Below are 18,399 nucleotides of genomic sequence, written 5' to 3'. Positions count from 1 at the left end.
TCGCTAAAAATCAAATTAAAAACCTACCTCAGAACCAACAGGAAGTAGTACCATCCCAGTGAAGTTCATGGTTACAGCTTTTAACTCAACTATGAACTTTCCCATTTATTTCCAGCACCGAGTAACATCCTGAACTTAGCAGCACTGATTTTCACTACTGGTTCCCTGCTGCAATGCTGTTTTCTAGCAGAGAAGGAATCTTCAAATCGGAAGTATAGCACATACACAGTGCAGACTTCAAACAAAGGACCATTGTCACAAAGAGGAGCCTGTCATGAATAATCTCGTTATTGCAGTCATGAATGATCTGACTCACGGAGCGTCTGTAGCGATGTTTCAGGCTACAATCACTTGCTTTTACACAAAGCACACCTGGCTATTTCACACCCCTCCAGCAAAGAGATGCTTAGTAATGTAATGCTATTTGGTTTTATAAAAAGCCTCGAGACAGTACATCCAGAGTTAAGAGGAAATTATTTCTTCTATCATTATGTGTTTCTCTTCCCCTTCTTTGGGAAAGGGGGACACATACCCCACATGTTTTGCTTTACACATTAGGATAGAACACTTCAGATACTTCAGAATACAATCAGTGAAACCTCACAGAGCCCTAAGCACCTGATACTCAACTCTGGATACTCAACCCAGCTGGGTGGGCAGCACCCACGGGTCACCTCCATCACTCAGGTACCCAGCAGAGCACCTGCCATGGCCATCCCTGTGACACTGTGGGCACTGAAACTCCTGCCTGTCCCAGCAAGGCACAGGGACACAGTCACTCACACAGGGGGAAGGGAGGCTGCCCCATGCCAAGGGATCTCACAGGCCCTCGGAACAATCCTGCTTAAAAAAACATGCTGGTGACACAGCGCTGCACAGGAACGAAGCTGGATGAGCCCTGCTGGGGTAACGTCAGTTTTCAGGGTCCTACCAGCTTTGGAGGGAAGGTCATAATTCTCAAGGATTAATACTGGAAAGTAAACATCTAGTTACATAAATATTCACAGAAGGGGGAGGAAAAAAATGGTGCAAGGAAGTCAAGCTACATCCTTTATAAACAAAAATTAACTGCAGAATTCAACTTACCAAACCTTTGCCAGCCCCAGGCAGCCTGGGCAGGCAGGAGTCCAAAATGTGATAAAATTATTATTAAAAAAAATAAAAAAATTGAAACTTATGAGAATACACAAGTGTTTCTTAATAAGGCAAATTAAGTTTCTTTATGAGGATATTCCCAAGATGAACACACATTTTAACTTGAAATAGAGGGAATGTTTTGTTAAAGCATTATGTAGATGTGGAAGCTGATTTTACATAACTCAGTTTATCAGAGAAACATGTTGTATCTTGCTGTTAAAATATTATAGAGATAAAAGGATAATAATTGAAATATTTGCATATGATGTAGTACAAAGAAATAATGTATGTGAACAGACTATTTGTTGTCATATTAGCTTCAAGCAAATAAGGAAATAAGGGTTGATTTATTACTGTGTGTCTGGGGCTGTAGGATGGTAAAATTCTACTGACTGTAGTTTAAATAAAGGTCTAGAAAAATAATGGAAAAAATCCTATCAATAATTCAGGACAAATTAATGGTACAACATGAGGTCTTTAAGTTTATTGAAATAATTAACAAATTTACTTTGTTTATTCATAGTATTTAAAGGACTGACTTCTAGCTGGAATTTCTTACATCTTCACTTTAAAGAACTGTTGACATGTTGAGGGTTGCATACGGTACCCTTCATAAATAACAAACTAATTGAATCAGTTGTTCTGCAAATTTTGGCAGCACCTCTGCCTCAGGAGCCTGGCGCCCAGCCTGGGGTCCTGCTGCTGCACCCAGCCACATCTCCTGGTGCTTTTCAGTTTGACTTTTGACCCCACTGTTATCACTGTGACCCCTTCCAGAATCTGACAACTCTGATTGTTATCTCCCAACCTCTACACTTCAATGAACTGAAGATGATTAGGCTCTCCCATTGCAATGCTGGCCCTCCTCAGCTAAAACAATTTTCTTCCTGGTCTTGTGCCTCACTGCAGCAGGCAAGGTGAGCAAAGAGGAGAGGAGGAGGAAGGGAAAAATAAACTTCAGTATGCACAAACACATATGTGTACACGCATATGCATAATTTGGTATATAAACACATACTTAAGTATACACGGGATACCTAAAATAAGGCTTACAAATATGGGATGCAAATATAACCAGAAAATAAAGGTGGAGCCCTGAATCCACAGTCTCATCACTGCTTTGGCTAATGACTCCAATTTTTGCTCCCTTTTTGTTGAAGCTCACTGGTAAATCAAATTCAACAGCTTTGGTTTGATTCAGGAGGTTGGTTGCACCCAAAAGAAAGTCTGGTGACAATTCTCTCCATAGCAGCCGATGCCCACCAAGGGCAGCAGGAAAGGCTGTGCCCACTGCTGGGCTCAGTGCCAGGCAGCAAATGAAATGATACAGAAAAAATTATCATATATCCTTAGGTATATGCATAGTAGGATCATATCTGAGAGCACTTAAGAGATTAAAGAAATCACTTTTAAAATAATTTCAGCTTTTTTTTTTTTCCAGAGATGGCAAGTAGATTAAAAGAGTGTTTATTTCAAGTGCTATAGCTAAGGCTCTACAATTCCATGTATAGATATCCCCTAGGGAAAGAATTCCCTTCCGTAATTGAAACCAATCTACTGTAAACAGATCAGATTAAAACCAAAATGAGACATTCTCAATGAATTATTAGACTGTCAGCATATTCCTTCATAATTCCATAGGTATTTTGGAATGACCATCCACAGATAAATAAAAGAAAAAGCAAACCTCAACTATGCATTCGTAACTATTTTCTCATTCCCTCACAATAATAAAGTAATCTTCCATAAATGCCATGGAATTACAGCATTTTAGACCTCTCAAAAATAATGGAAATGTTTCTGGGAAATAGTAATATTTGTGGAAGTATTGGCAGGCTATTGGTGTATTCATGTTTAACTTCAAAATGAAAAATTTCAAATTTTAAAACTTGTAGAAGCTTTGGTCTAAAGTTTCTTAATGTCATGCTACCAAGAAAAAACCTGTACACTCCAAAGAAAAATTGCTGACATAGTCTTAAATCCCAAATAGCAGCAAAAAATCCTGAACCTAAACTAAATAATAAATTTTCTAAAAATAAAATTATGATGAGATTTCCTAACTTAAGTCATTATTGGTGCTAAGACTTGCAGTGTATTATGATTATTAAGCAGAACACAATTTTATCTGAGTGTAAAAGTTTGGGACTTTCCTCATATGACCTTCCTGGCATACTGCCAAGGCTCAGCTCTTGATGACATTTAATCCGAACATAATCCCTGAAATCTCTGTGCCATTACTGGGTTGCATGGGAATGATTCTCCGACAACATACACAGAATTGTGCCGTAAATTTTATTTTCAGCTCATGGCTGCTCCCCTTCCTTACCAGCTGTTGCAAATTATTTGTTTGAATAAAACTAAATAAACGATACCTTTTATTTGCTATAGAACCATATGATACCTAACACAGAAAACAAGTCCAGCACTTCTCATTTCAGTTGGTTTTCTACTGATGACTGCCATATTTTTAAGGGAGTAAACTCCAAAAAACAAATGATGCTCAGCAGCTGATGAAAAGCCTGGGTAATGAGCTGCAGTGGCCCGAACAACCCCGTTGACTGCAAACAGGAGCAAGACCACACTGCAGCAGTGGGTTCCAGCTGAGGGTACTCACACTTGACTGCGGTCTGAATGAGCAACTGCCTTTACAAAGGAAGAATACACTTAAAAGAGCTTTTTTCATATTCCAAGATGCCTCTGATCTCTGAAGCCAACTGTCTTTTTGTCATGAATGCTGTGAAAAATCACAGTGTCCAAGATTTCCACATCTGTGATTTTTGGCACTTGCGCAAGGGTAGGAACTGAATAACTGATGTCTGAACAACACCAACAAAAATGAGGCAGCACAGAAATTTGTCCCACAGGAAAAGTGTAGAAAAGCCTCAAAATCACTGCAGCAAGGCAAGCATGGATCTCCCCTTTGTTTCCTTCGTGCTGGGGATTTCACAAGTATTTTTCTCCTGCATTCCCTGCAGGAAGGAGCTGGGCAGGCAAAGCAGCACTGACTTTAATCTTACTAATGCAGGTCCTAAAAGCAGTGAATCATACAGCAGTAAGAGCTCCAGTATGGGACGCAGAGACCTACCCATTGACCTGCATACTTAGTTCAGCAACAATCTAAGTGTCATTACAGTTCATGGGAGCTAACACCAGCCTGCCTACATTTGCTGTGGTCCAATTGCTGCCTGAAGCAATGATTGGCTCTTATTGAGATTTCTTGTTTGAGTGTTTTGATCTTGAGTGATCCCCAAATTCTCCCTCTCCTAAGAAAAGTAAGTAAATAAGATGAACAAGAAAAATAATTATTCCCTGAAAAAAAAAAGCATAAAATTATAACAGATAAAGCAGTTTTATGTTTTTTTAAACTCTTAATTTTCAGCAGAAAGCTTGTTTTGTTCAGTGGGCTTTTTTTCCCCTGTACATGAACCCCTTCTTAGAAACATCTTTCCTACACAGAGTTGACCAAGTTACCAAGGACCATAATTCTGTTGGAAAAGAGAAAGTCCTCTAAAGCACACATAAAAGTTTATTTCATTACTTCTAAGTTACTTCTAATGCTAATCTCTTTATACATGTAAACAAGTATCCCATTTCAAAGGTATTCCTTGAGGATGGGGTGCAGAGGATCTCTCAGTTCTCCTCTTTAAGAAAGCTGAACTCCAAGGAAAAATAGGAACTAGTCCTCCAGTCCTTTGATTCCTGAAACAGAGTAGGCTTGATCCAACCAAGAGCCACTTAAATCAATGGGGAGCTGTTAATGTTTGGTTCAGGCCATGTAAGAGTGAGAAATTGAGAAACATGTTTTCACCTGGCCTTCATCCAGGCACAATGCCACCACTAATGAACGGCTGCTATAACGAGACCTTTTGAAAGGGTCATATGCGAGATGAATTAACGAACACAATGTAAAGCTCACGTCCATCTCAAAGAGGGGCACAAAAATCACTGCAGTTTACCATAAATATGTTTAGGTGTTCTGCCTACTGCCAAAGGAATCCAACGACAGGGAAGGGCAAGGTCTGTTTGCAGTGCAGTCCTCCCCTGGGAGATGCATTTCACGGCTTCCAGCCAAAGCCTCCAAAACGCCTCCAGGGTAGCAGTTGGGCTGGAGCTGCCCCATCACGCCCTTCCACTGCAGCCGGATTTGCCTATTTTTGCAGCTGGCACCACCAAAGGCTACAGAAACTTGTAGTCAGCACAATCTCTTCCAGACTGACTTTTCAGTCTCTTCAGCTAATGAATATGGAGAGGAGTGCACAGACTGGCAACAACTGTTAACAGAGTTTACACAGGAGACCCTGCACCTCTTGCAGCCTTTATTTTTCCTAACAATTTCTGTGACTGTCACCATCATGGCTCTCACTAGCCTCAAACCTGCCCACCAGTTTGTAAAAGCACCGTTTCACCCAGCACTAACACAACAAAATCCCTTTTGCTCAGTGTTTCTAATCCCCTTGATAACAGCGCTGTACACAGATTGTCACGATGAAGAAACCTACACTGGTTAGTCCAGTGACTCAGCAGTGGTTTCTTCCTTTGCTGCTCCAGTGGCACCAACAACAGGCTCAAGAGCTTAAATCTTGATGATAGATACAGGCTCACTATGCAGCTAATCCTATCATTTTCAAGACAAAAACCCAAGTCCGTGCAGCCTGTAGCTGCTGTTGATGTATGTGCTACAAACATCACACCATGTACTACCTAAATGAAAAAATATTTGCAACAGTGGGTAAGAGGAAGACTATGGTTTTAATAATATCTCCATTTGCAACTGAAAATTCAGGCACTAAAAATGTAGTCAGAAGGAGAGCAATTAAGGTTTATAAAGAATATTTCATATAGAGGTGCACCTTATATAGACAATTTTTGGAAAAACACATTCAGCCAAAGCATCAGCAATGCTCTGAAATTCAATGATCCCTTACACAACAAAGAATTGCAGAGGGCTCCACAAACCAGAAATCCCACAGGGGAAAGTAAACATTCCCTATTTTCATGTAAAGTGCAACAAACAAAGCCCAAAGAATGAATTATAGGTGTGAAATTAAAAAAAAAATCCCTGTGTGCAAGCAAACGTACAATCTGTATGTGCAATCGTCATGACCCTGTGTGATAAGCAAATACATACATACCAGAACAGCAATTACTTATCTAACTTGCTGCTGTGGGCCTGTGACAACACTGGCTAAGTGAGCTCCTGCTGTACCTCTGTGTGCAAATATGCTGCACGATGGAAGACCACTCTCTGGAAAGCTCACTCGGGTTCAGAGGGACTGGTTTTGTTGTGAACTGGCTTGACATAAAACTTGAGTTGTGCCCCTAACCTGACTCATATTTAAAGATAAAAGATCTTATCACTATGGAAGTGTTGCTGTAAGCCTGAGCAGATGGCCCACAGGGAGAAGGAGGAGGTGGCTTGATGTTTTTGTGGATAATAGCACCTAGCCATGCAATGAGGAAGCAAAAGTTTGTATTTCAGTATCTTCCGCAAATGCTAAGAGTGAGAGAGACTGGTCCTAGTGTGTAAAATATATCAGAATCCAGAGGCTTGGGGAGAAAGGCAAAGCCAGTTCCAATCCACACCTTTACACCGTTTTCCCCTGCAAAACATGGTTACCTCTTCAATAATGCCTGTTGAGAACAGTCTCTCTCCCACGCCATCCTGCCACAGCTGTCATCTGGGAGTGTGCTAGTTGGCACGGACCAAAATCATGTCATGGAATGTGCTAGAAATTAAACAATATGGACAATCATAAGATACAAGTCCTGGCCCTGATTAATTTACCCATGCAGACAAAGAAGTGGCAAAGTAAAGTGGAAGTGGAGTCTTTTAAGCCCATGGCTGAAGTTAAAATACAAACATCAGAAACAGGGTGGCACAGCAGCACCAAAGATTAAGACTCCAAAGTTTATCCCCGTAGCCACAACATGATCGTGTTAGCGCCATAAGAAAGCAGGAAGCACAAATAACTTCTAAACACAAAGTCAAACTTTTCTCTGAAAATAAAGAGGCCAGAAGATGAGTGCTGCAATAGATATCAGGGTGCTGGCAAAGGCAAAGTGTGAAATGGATCCTTTCCAGTATTCAGTTTAGGAAGACAAACATTGTTTCACAAATTCACTGTAGCCCTGCTTATTTTCCAAGCTCCTTAACTCATGCCAAAGGGCCTGGACTTTCTGAACATCCTGTTCTGTTTCCTCCACTGCTAGTCTTAGTCCTCAGTACTAAATGTCTTTACTTCAGAGCCCCCTTTTCTATCATTTTATTCCAAACTCCTCCCTCTGTAGCTTTTGTATTTTACCTCTGGGTAAGAGTAAAGACAAGCAGATTAATGAGAAGTCTGAACAGCACATTAAGTTACACCTATTTTAAGAGTCCTTCTCAGTAGGCATCTCAAGGCGCTGCATAAAAATAAAATTACATCAATCACTTTTAAAACTAACAAGAAGCTTGCAGATGCTGGCATGCCTCAAAGCATAAAGATTGATGGTTAAATGAGTCCAGGATTCCCCAGAGTCTCAGAGTCCCATGAACACAGACCATTTTATCTGCCATTTGCTGGATGCAACAGCAGTCTGCTTGGATGTAAAGTGAAGGAATCTTCATGATGGCCTACTGGCAGGAAAAAATATTTCTGCCTGATGAGGGCAGGAAAACAGTTTTAGTTCATGAGTAGTAGCTGGCCATTTTGGGGATTTCCTATCTGACAAGCAGCAATGCCTCCTCCACCTCTCAAAGATGACAGAACACATTTCTGCTCCTGTCTTTGCTCCTCCAGAGCTGCAATAAGTCCAAGGTACAGGTGGTCTCATGGCAATGACTACAGCAGCACAGGCTGGGGCAGAGACAGGAACATCACCTCTCACTCCATCTCATCACATCAGCTCCCAGACCTGCTGCTCTTGGGACCCCACTAACACCACAAGGAAGGGTACCATCACCTTGACATGTCTGAGGCACATCCTGGGCCCAGCTCATCTGCCCCTACAGGCACAGCTCCTGGTTGCTGGAAAATGACGCAGGAGAAGCGTTTCTCTTGGTACAGAGCCACTGCTGCCTCAGAAGTGCCAGGAAACCTTTTGCTACTGGTGATGTGCGCACAAAACTTGTCCACTTGTCCTACCTGTTTCCAACTTCTTTGCCGTAAGAATTCCCATCTTGCTTCCTTCCTGTTCCTTCCCACAGCAGTGTTTCAGGCTGAGACCAAAGCATGCAGGCAGAATTACAAGAAATCAACTGATTTCCCTTAAATAACTGCATTTCTACATTTCATCTGTCATTTTGAGCAGTGTACAGATAATCAGCAGGTCCTTACAGACACTTACTTCCCTTTCTTGAGACACTTCAGGACAAAAGAACCATGTGATGCCCTTGCAGCCTCTTCAAACAAGTAGTGCTGGAAGACAACTGTGGCCTGCAACCCCTAACAAACAGTAACAGGGCTTACACTACATTCAACCCTACCTTAAATTATGTATCTATTAACACACAAAAAGGGGGAGAAGGACCTAATAGCACAAAATAAAACTGCACAGGAAGCTGCAGTTTCAACACTGAACTCAAAGCTGAGGCCTGAGGGCCACCAAAACTTAAAGCTATTCCAATTACTTTGTGTGCAGCTGAGGTGATCAACAACACATCAATATTGTAAAACTAATTAAATTAGAAAAAAATAAAATTGTTACAGGCTGCCAACATAGTGAGTTTTGTGAAGAGTATGACTTTAGTAAGTTAGCAAAACCAGAGCTACCATCTTATGAGGGGGACATAGAATAACATCAAAGAAGAACAGGAGGTCCTGAAGGATACTGGAATCACATTTTGAAGCCAGATAAGGAATACATACACAAACTCAATCAAACAGACAAAGCTGATGCCATCAGTGAAGGTCTGAACAGACAAGACTTCAGCCTCACACTGCTCAAGTAAGGAATACTTTCCTTACCATCTGGCTTAGAAATCACTTGGATTCCACAGTGGCCATATAATGGCCAACAGGAAAGCAGGGAAACTATTTTAAGTAAGCATCACTAAAAATAAAATGGGATATGCAATGGAAGCGGAAAAAAACAGGGGTCAGTGATAAATACAGCATAGAGATTTTTCTATTTACAGTATTAAAGCTATTTATATTTGAAAGTTTTCATTTAGAGACATGGAGGGCTTCCACATTCATCAGCCTGGTATATATTAAACTACACAGTATTTATAGAAATACATAAAGGCCAACAAAAATAATAAGAAAGACATTAAAATTACCTTCTTTCACAATTTGGGGTTGTCAATTCACATTCACATGGAGTCACACACAAACAAAACACTTCCCAATATTACACTAACATGCATTTTGAATGCTCTACATGAAATCCTGCTCCAGCAAGAGGGCAAACCAAGAAAAAAATAGTGCAACAGTTTGACACATGTGACACAACACTCCCCAGAGACAAGCTCCTTCAGGTGAACTTGCTGTGTGGCCATGATTTCCTAGGAAGCTGAACCAGGAAAGCAGCACTGCACCTGTGATGGAGACCATGGAGAACAGATACAACATCAACTATCAACAATCTAAAGGGCAGAACTGGAGAAGGCTTTGGGGACACCTTAGATCACCTTCCAGCACTTAAAGGGGTCCTACAAGAGATCTGGAGAAGGATTTTTTACAATGACATGCAGTATAAGGACAAGGGCTTTAAACTGAAAGAAGGTAGGTGTAGTTTAGGAAGAAATCCTTTACTGTGAGGCTGGTGAGACACTGGAACAGGTTTCCCAGAGAAGCTATGGATGCCCCATCCCTGAAACTGTTCAAGGACATTTTGGATGAGGTTTTGAGCAACCTGGTCTAGTGAAAGACCCAACCCAAATCACTCTATGATTGTATAATCCTGTAACTGAAGAGGAAAAGATTCATGACTATAGGATGACTACTGAAAGACTGATGAGACGCTGGAGGAGAACTGCCAAATACCCTGCACAGTCCTTTCCAAAAATGCTGCATTTGGCTCTTCAGAAGGTAAGGCATTTGAAAGGAAAGTGCAAATCCTCCTGATCATCTCTGAAGCTACTCACAAAACTCATGTTGTGCCTGGTTAAGAACAGGTCACATACACAAACCCATTTAGAAAATGTGAGCTGAGATGAATGCTGCTTCTATAAACATGAATGATCTAACTTTAGTTTCAGAGTCAATTGACTGTTTTCTGCTAAAATTGATATCTGTTACTAACTTTGTTCATGTGTCACCACTGTTTATTTTTATTAACCAGCTTTCCTCTGTACCAGCCCCTTCCTTATTGTATTTATCAAGGAACTATCTTATCACGCTCTGGGTGTCACTTTGCTAGCCTGTTCTGCTAAGATAAAGGCTCTCAGCAATGCTTTTCTTGCTGTTCCTGTTTTAGTTTAAATCATTCCTGAATTCAAAATCCAGAACAACACATGAAATTTCATTTTGCACATTTTTCTACATTAACTGCAAAGTTTCCATGTCTCCATCACCTTTACATTACACCTATTCCATAGATCTATAGATTCTAGATCCATATTTATCTTATCTGCTTAGGTCTGGAGATTTGCCTTGTTTTTACACATGTTTAAAGAACTTTAAAAAATATTTTCTCTACTTTTAAATTTTTGGGTTTCTTAGTCCAGCCCAAACCTTACCAACCACACAACCTTGTTTCCTTAATTTCACAGCCTGCCCTTCTGTGAGTTGGAGTGTTATTTATGACCCATGTTTGCTTACGCTTGTAGAATATTTAAATGGAAATAAGTAAACGCATGCTTATTACAAACTTACTTTGTATCACCAACTCTTGTACAATGTCATCCTACTCTGTGAAAACAAAATCTGGTGGCACATCAACATCACAGTTCGGCAACATTTTAAAGAAGAAATCATATTCGCTGCCTGTCACAGCTTGCATCAAATATTGCCGATGTCCTAAGTTTCTAAGGGATTGCATCCACTGAGCCATTTACAGCTCTATTTCTACAAGCAAAATAAACATGTCCAAGAATGTTGAGGCCAACTGGCACAGAAAGGTGCCATGCTAATAAAGTCTATCACCCTCCAAAACAGGCTGGTTGCTTTCAAACTGCCTACTGGGAACAATCCCAAGATAACTTACCTTACCTGGGAATAGTTCAGGTGAGTTCCCGTAAGTATGCACCAAACTAGGCCAGGGACAGTCAACAGTAGATACATTTAATTTCCAGGTCCAGGGACTGCTTCTAGTCTCATTTAATTTACTAGTACAGACATGTCCATTGCATGAAGATTTTTTCATGCCTGCGTGACCCTGAGTTCCTCTTGCCTCTTGGTACATCCTCATTAGCTTATCATTCACCCACCTTCCTTCTCAGAGACCAAGGTAATTCTACTAAAAACACACCAGCCACAGATTTTAGGAGAGTTTTCTCTGGCTGGATATATTAATCTTTGTTTTGTTCCAAAAGGGATTCTGACATCTTTGTCTCTAGTTTCTTCTCCAGGACTGTTTTTAGTTTTATCTTTCCATAGTGTTTCTTTGGTCTTGGAAAACAAAACACTGCTCTTTTCCCAGATAAAGTCTGCTGACAGATGTTCCTTTCCACCTAAAGAAAATGAGTCTTCAGACTCACACACTTGCATCTTTCTCATGCCATTAGGAAACCCCATTTTCATGGGGTTTGGGTTTTTTTTACTTCATTCCCTGGTGTTGCCCAACTACCTTAAATTTGCTGTCCTCAGTTCTTTAATCACATCCTTCTTCCTTCTCAGCCTCAAATCTCTACTTATCTCCATCTTATCCTCCTTTTTTTTTTCTGGTGTCACTCTTCTTTCAGTCATCTGTTTCTCACTTTTTCCTCCTGAGTTCTCCATCATAACACATCAGTCTTTCACTGGATTTCTCCACTGCCAATTAGTGCCAGCTTCTATGCTGTGATTACAGCAACATGCAGTACGTGGTCAGCTTCCTCAAAGACCTCTCCCCTTCCAACTGCTATTTTTATATACAGCTGTGCATTCAGATCACCTCAACTGCCTCTTCTACTCCCTCGTGGCTTTTGCTCCCTGCCTCTAGCTGCATCTAAACTACTTGGATATTCTCTCTCCTGACTTCTGTCAGGTGACATTTCTATATAAAAATAGATCTATCAGGTAACACTGAAGAAAGTAAATCTCCTTCTGTTCCTGCATCCAGTCTTGGTGTCTCCTCTGCTATCTTTCATTCAGTCCTGCATCACTGCACATCCTTCCTTATCTCTGCCTTCAAGGAAAAATAAATAGCGCAGACAAAACGCATCCAGACTCTAAATTTTCATTAAATGCTGGCTTCCTCTGACCACTTGTTAGTTCAGGCAGTTACCTGCCTGAACTAAGCTCTCTTAGGTGCAACTAGCTGTGGTCAAAGACAGGAAACCTCCCCCATCTTCTTCAGCTATAAGTTTAATCCACTGAAAATTGCAAATTGGTCTTGCAAACACCAGGGAAAAAAAAAAAAGAAAAAGAAAAGAAAAAATAAAGAAAAGAGAGAGAGAAAGAGTAATTACAATGTAAGGCAGGGATTTTTGTACATGAAGCTTCACTAGAACTTGAAGAAAAATGGATGCCTACCTAAGTGAAAGAAAATGAAAGAAGTAGCGAGAGGAATTTCATGTCAGAGATCACAAATGCAGTTTGAATAATCTTATTTTTCTGACACAAGGCTAGATACTAACAAATGACTCCTCATGCTTATGAAATAGAAAAAAGAAGTTTACATGAACCTCATACAGAACATAGTATTTTGAATATAATACTCTGCAAAACTGGAAATGATTGCAGAAGCATGTGGCTAAAAAGAAAATACAGTTCAAAGATTTAACAAGGATATCTTTCTGCTAATCAAAGTACAGACTCCAACCCAATTGATTATTCCCATCAAAGTATGAAATAACATTAAGGGCTCACACATCCTAAAACGCACTTTATTGTTTCTTCCCCTTTAAACAACACAGATTTAATAGGACAAATATTAAGGAGAGAGCTTCAAAGAGCATGTGGATGTGTAGGAACAGAGTACCAAGAGAAGTTCCATCTCAAGTCTTTTACTAAATAAAAAAAACAGCACTTTGTTTTCAGAATTGGAAGCTTATCAGTCTCACTTTCAGTGCAAGACTTTCCTGCATATCCAGGCATGCAAGAGAGGAGCAGCAATGAACAGCAGGTAAGCCCTGTGCCCTTAATGCTTTGGTTTATCTCCAGAACTTAAAATCCAGCAATGCTACTAAATAAATAAGGCCCACTGAGACACAAACAAAGAGCATGCCAAGTGTTTTCATCTGAACAAGCAACAAGGCATCAAATTTAATTGTCAATAAGTGGGAGGATTTTCAAAGATGCAAATGGACAATAAATGCAGAGTTCAAAAGGTATTCAGGGTTGGCCTAAATGATCTAATTGCTGCTGTAAATCTACAGTTCCTGAAAACTATGAAGTCTCCTGCACTGTTGTTCAAGATTTTGGAACATGTATCCACCATAAACACTATACTAATTACAATTAATTACATTAATTTTCACGTATAATTTACACAAAGGTTCTCCTAAAATGAAGCAGGCCAAGAACACATCCAAAGAAGTATTTCCTCTGCTAGGGCATAAAAGCATGCTGTGGTACCTGGCCTCTTGATTCTGGATCTTGCATAAAACCTATTAAAACCTTTCTGTCAGATCACAGTTATCTGTGGCCTCTGTTACAAAGTACAATGCAGAGTCTGATCCATAGACCCTGTGAAAATAAAAAACAAACAAACAAACCACCCCAAACCAAATAAACAAACAAACAAACCACCACGCCACCCCTGAAATATTTTAGCTGGCTTTAAATTAGGGTAATTTTTACATTAATGATGCAGGCAAAGGTGCAGTCTCTGACCAGTGCTGCCACAAATATTTTTTAGAAAGCTATATTAGAGTAAAACAAACAAGATGCATCAGAGCAAAAGCCTACAACATTAATTCCGTACTTGACATAAAATGTATGGAGCTAAAACATAGCACAAGCCTTTCACAGTTCCTTCTAAAACTTCAGAAATCTTCCTCCAAATTCCCAGTGTTACTTTGACTTGCTTTGAAGACTAAATCTTTGCCAGAGGTGCTGTATAATTGTTTATGTCTCATCTAACCTGAAGTGGAAGCTGAGATTCAACAAATAAATATGCAAATATCTCCTAGTGATTTGTACTTGCTAAATATAATCCAAATGTTTATTGAGATCCTATTTAACAATTTCCCAATGGATGCATTTCTTGCAACAGATTAAATGACAATAGGATCAGAAAGCAAACAGTACAGGGCTAAGAAACAAAGTCATTCTGTTATGAAAAATATTGGAAATAGTGTGCTTAGCACAGAAATGTGACTGACTGGATCAGTATTCAACTACTTTTCACACAGTTACATCAAGGAAAAACATTTTTCCCACCAGTGGAAGAGTTTAATTACATGGAGTGCGGGAAAAAGAAAAGAAAAATCTTCTGTGAAAGTCCTCTTTCACTGCTTTAAAGTGGTTATCTTAGAATATGTCAGCTGGACAAACCAAAAATACAAAAATAAGATTAAAGATAGTGTATCTTCACCTAGCAATCGGTAACTATGTGTTCCAGCCAGAGAAAACACTGGGAAAGCTACTGGAGGAGTTTTCCTTTGGCTCAGGGAACAGATGAGCAAGAGTTCTCCTAAGGCATTACTTACAAAGCCAAAAGCTGTTAAACTCAGCGGCGGCTAAAGCAAGTTACAACACAGTCTGCTCCAGACTGTGTGGACAGAGCCAAGCTGCAGTATAATAACATTTAGGGGAAAAAGGGAGCAAGCAGAGAAAACATACCTTATGGTTATATCCCAAGCCTGAACCAGATTCATGGAGCTCTCTCAAGCAAGTCAGAATATGGATGCAGAAATAGTTTTTTTGCTTGAAGAGTGCTTACCTACAGAAGCACAGTTTCTACACTGCTATTTTCTAGTCTTTATGCAACCAAGTTTTCAGTTCCCAACCAAGACAGACACTTTATGTGGAAAACTATGCCACTTGCCATTGTCGAGGAAGACTTCTCCAGTCCAATAAATCACATCTTTCCTGACATGCATTCTCTCTCAATTAATCAAATTTTTTCTCTATGTCACTTTACCATCCCAAACATTTTGATCAAACCATTCTTACAGAACTGCTTTCTCTATGCCCCATTCCAATGTGAAATCTCTCACTTCATCTGTCCTTCCACATTTCTCCATGTCCATGGTTCATTTTCCTTTTGTTTCTCAGAATTTCTGTTAAACCACATGAAACGGTGCATAAAGACTAGAGGGAAGTTTACAAAGCCACTGAAGTGAAAAACAGGCTGGAATTCTGAATTAAGGACTGGTTTTTGGTCAGCTGCGCAGTTCTAGCTCATTACATAAGAATGAGTGTAAAATCATTCTGCAGCTTCAAATAACTCCTATTTGTGCAATTTCCACTTCATTTAAGAATTAGTTGGAGCATCTGTACTGGCAATTTAAGGAAGGCAGAAGAAGTTAAGAGGCTCTAAAAGGTTTTGATACAATGACTGCAATATTATCAGAACCAGCATTTAGGAACCTGGTTAGGATTATTTCCTGTGAGGGTGGTGGGGCACTGGAACAGGTAGCCCAGAGAAGCTGTGGGTGTTCAAACCCTGGAAGTGCTCAAGGCCAGGCTGGATGGGGCCTTGAGCCACCTGGTCAAGTGGAAGGTGTCCTTACCTTAGGCAGGGGGTTTGGAACCAGATAACCTCTAAGGTCCCTTCCAACCCAAGCCATTCTATGATTTTATGATCCCATAAGAACAAGAAATCACCTTTTTCTCTTCTGTTATTATTTCACGTTCCTTTAATTATTTTATTTCAAGGAAGCAAGGGAAAATAAAATTTAAACATAATTATGAATTCTAGTACATTTTTAAAGCAGTCCCGTGTTTAACCTCTGTCTCTTTCCATATGTGAAAGCTGCAACTACAACCAGCTTTTGGAAACAAAGTGCATCAAATCCTCCCACGCAGAGCTGGAGCACACCAGGGTCAGCCTGCCATTTCCCCACTGAAGACAGGACTTGCAGAAAGAAGTGAGCACTCCCTGTCATTTTCACTTAGCTTTTGCTGCCAGCAAAGCAGGAGCTCCTCCTATAAATCTAAGTATTTTCCAATCAATTTGTTTTCAGAAATGGAATTTCGGGCCAGAAAAAGCACAACATCCTGTATCTCAAGAAAATCAGAGCTGGTGAACATCTGCACTGTGGTTATTTACCTGGAAAACTTCATGGGTTAGTACTGTCAATTTATTTTAAACCAGCTCTACACTGAAAATTTTACTGTCTTGTATGTCTTAACATTTTGCAAACTCACTCTGTATCCGGAAATGTAAGGCTCTCTGAATCAACCCCAAGCAGGGGGTGAGACTAATAGTGTCTACAATTAGCTTCTTAATATAAAGAAAAGCAGAAATGTCAAAACTTGTCATAACTGCTCAATAGTATTCTCTCTCTGTTCTATACATCTACTACAACTAAAGGACTGTGACAAATTTTAACCTGACATCCTCAGAGTCAGCAAAAATTCAGTACTACTTTTCCTTTGTGACAGTCAGACATGGAAGGGAATACTTTCCTTAATTTCTGGGTGAACATTAGAGAAACCTACTTCTTTTCTGTGAGGTGAACATGCATTCAAGTTTCACTTCAGAACACACAATTTCCCTCCTGAAATTGTATTATTTTACCTTTACCCCTGTTAGTTCTTTTCTGTGATTATTAAATCAAAAAAGGATGATTGGTTTTTAAATTAATTTGTGAAAGGACAATGAAAGATGCTGATGCTAGAAGGATGGGAATGAGTTTCTAACAGATCAAAAGAGAGAGAGCACTAACAAGTAGATGTGTCCTGAAAGATTTTCTTAAATGCAAGCATGATGACTGTCTCAAGACTGATCCATTGCAAACATCTCTGCCCATCATGGTACCAGAGAAGAGCTCTTACTGACTCTGAGCAGAAAGGGAAAACAGCAGTAGGAGCTTCATTCAGTGGTTCACATTTGAAGAAAAAAATAAAGTGGGCTCCATTTAGTCCTTTTTCCCTCTGCAGATAATAGGAGGAGCACAAAATTCAAGTGCTTGCCTCCCATTCTCCTGTCTGACAAGGACCATGAGAGCTTTCGTAGGAAGCCCACAGAGAACTCATGTCCTCCAAGGGTCAAACTCTGCTACCGCGCTTGACAGAGCAGCTGTTAAGATAAGAAATATTCCCTGCACAAAATATTCTTTTCTACTACAAAGTGAAGCCCCAGTGGATGACATAAGATCATGGAATTAGAAACTAACCAGTAAGTGCAAGTCTATGGAGTCACCAGACTGTTCCCTTCAGTCCCTGAGTTGGGCTGGCATGGTTGAAACAGCTTTGTGACTGTAAACAAAGCATGTCAGGCTGCCTTTCTTCCTTGTTTTTTGCTTTTTTTCAATGTAATTGTAACTGATCTAGTTCACCATACAACTCAAACCAACAAAACACTCTTTTTGGGTTCTTTTCCTCTTTTGGGGATAAGGGCTTTTTAACTTTGAGATAAAGTATTCTCTGTCAGGAGCAAAATCAGCCATCAATCCTGGCTGGCTGGATCTAAAATCCATTAAAAAAATCTCTCAGATATACATGCATTTTACTTTGGACTTCCTGCTAGATTCCATTTGCACTTACTTGAGTAAAAAGTTGGAACTTCTCTCCCTGCCTGAGGGAACCAAAAATATTAGCGTGGATTAAATATTTATTTTGTAGCAACATGAAATCTATCATGCTACAAAAAATTGTTTTGAATGATACCTCTTGAGCAAGACTGCAACTTATAGCTTTTCTTCTTACTAAGCTAAACATTAAAAAAAAAAAATAAAAAATACAGCTGGTCCAAGAAAATTCTGCTTTGCTTTGGCAAAGCATCAGACAGCACCTTCTGGTTTGCCAACAAAGGCAGAATCTTATCTAACTGTGGGATGTGCTTGGATTTACTACCTATTAGCAAAACTCTTAAGAAGCACTGAAAGGTTCCAGCCCCTTTTACGTATTCTCAGTCAAATCTCATTAGCCTCATGCTCTCAGTTTGCACACAAAAATATAGCAGTCTTTTCCCACCTCTTAGGGAAAAAAAATAATAGGAGAGTGTTAAATCTCATGTTACAAGGACTTCATTACTTTTACAAGCTATGCTAAATAATTAAATGCGCTTGTCAAATAACTGATTAGA

General features: G+C 39.8%; 1 protein-coding gene across 5 annotated transcripts in view; it reads right to left on the bottom strand.

The window, feature by feature from the left end:
• THRB (thyroid hormone receptor beta) overlaps positions 1–18,399 on the bottom strand; it is a 151,524-nt gene that overhangs the window by 96,484 nt on the left and 36,641 nt on the right. The window lies entirely within an intron of this gene.

Source organism: Cyanistes caeruleus, chromosome 1 (assembly GCF_971803275.1).
Source record: "Cyanistes caeruleus chromosome 1, bCyaCae1.hap1.1, whole genome shotgun sequence".
Lineage (NCBI taxonomy): Eukaryota > Metazoa > Chordata > Aves > Passeriformes > Paridae > Cyanistes > Cyanistes caeruleus.
Note: the sequence above shows the minus strand (reverse complement) of the source record. Positions and strands in the feature narration are given on the sequence as shown.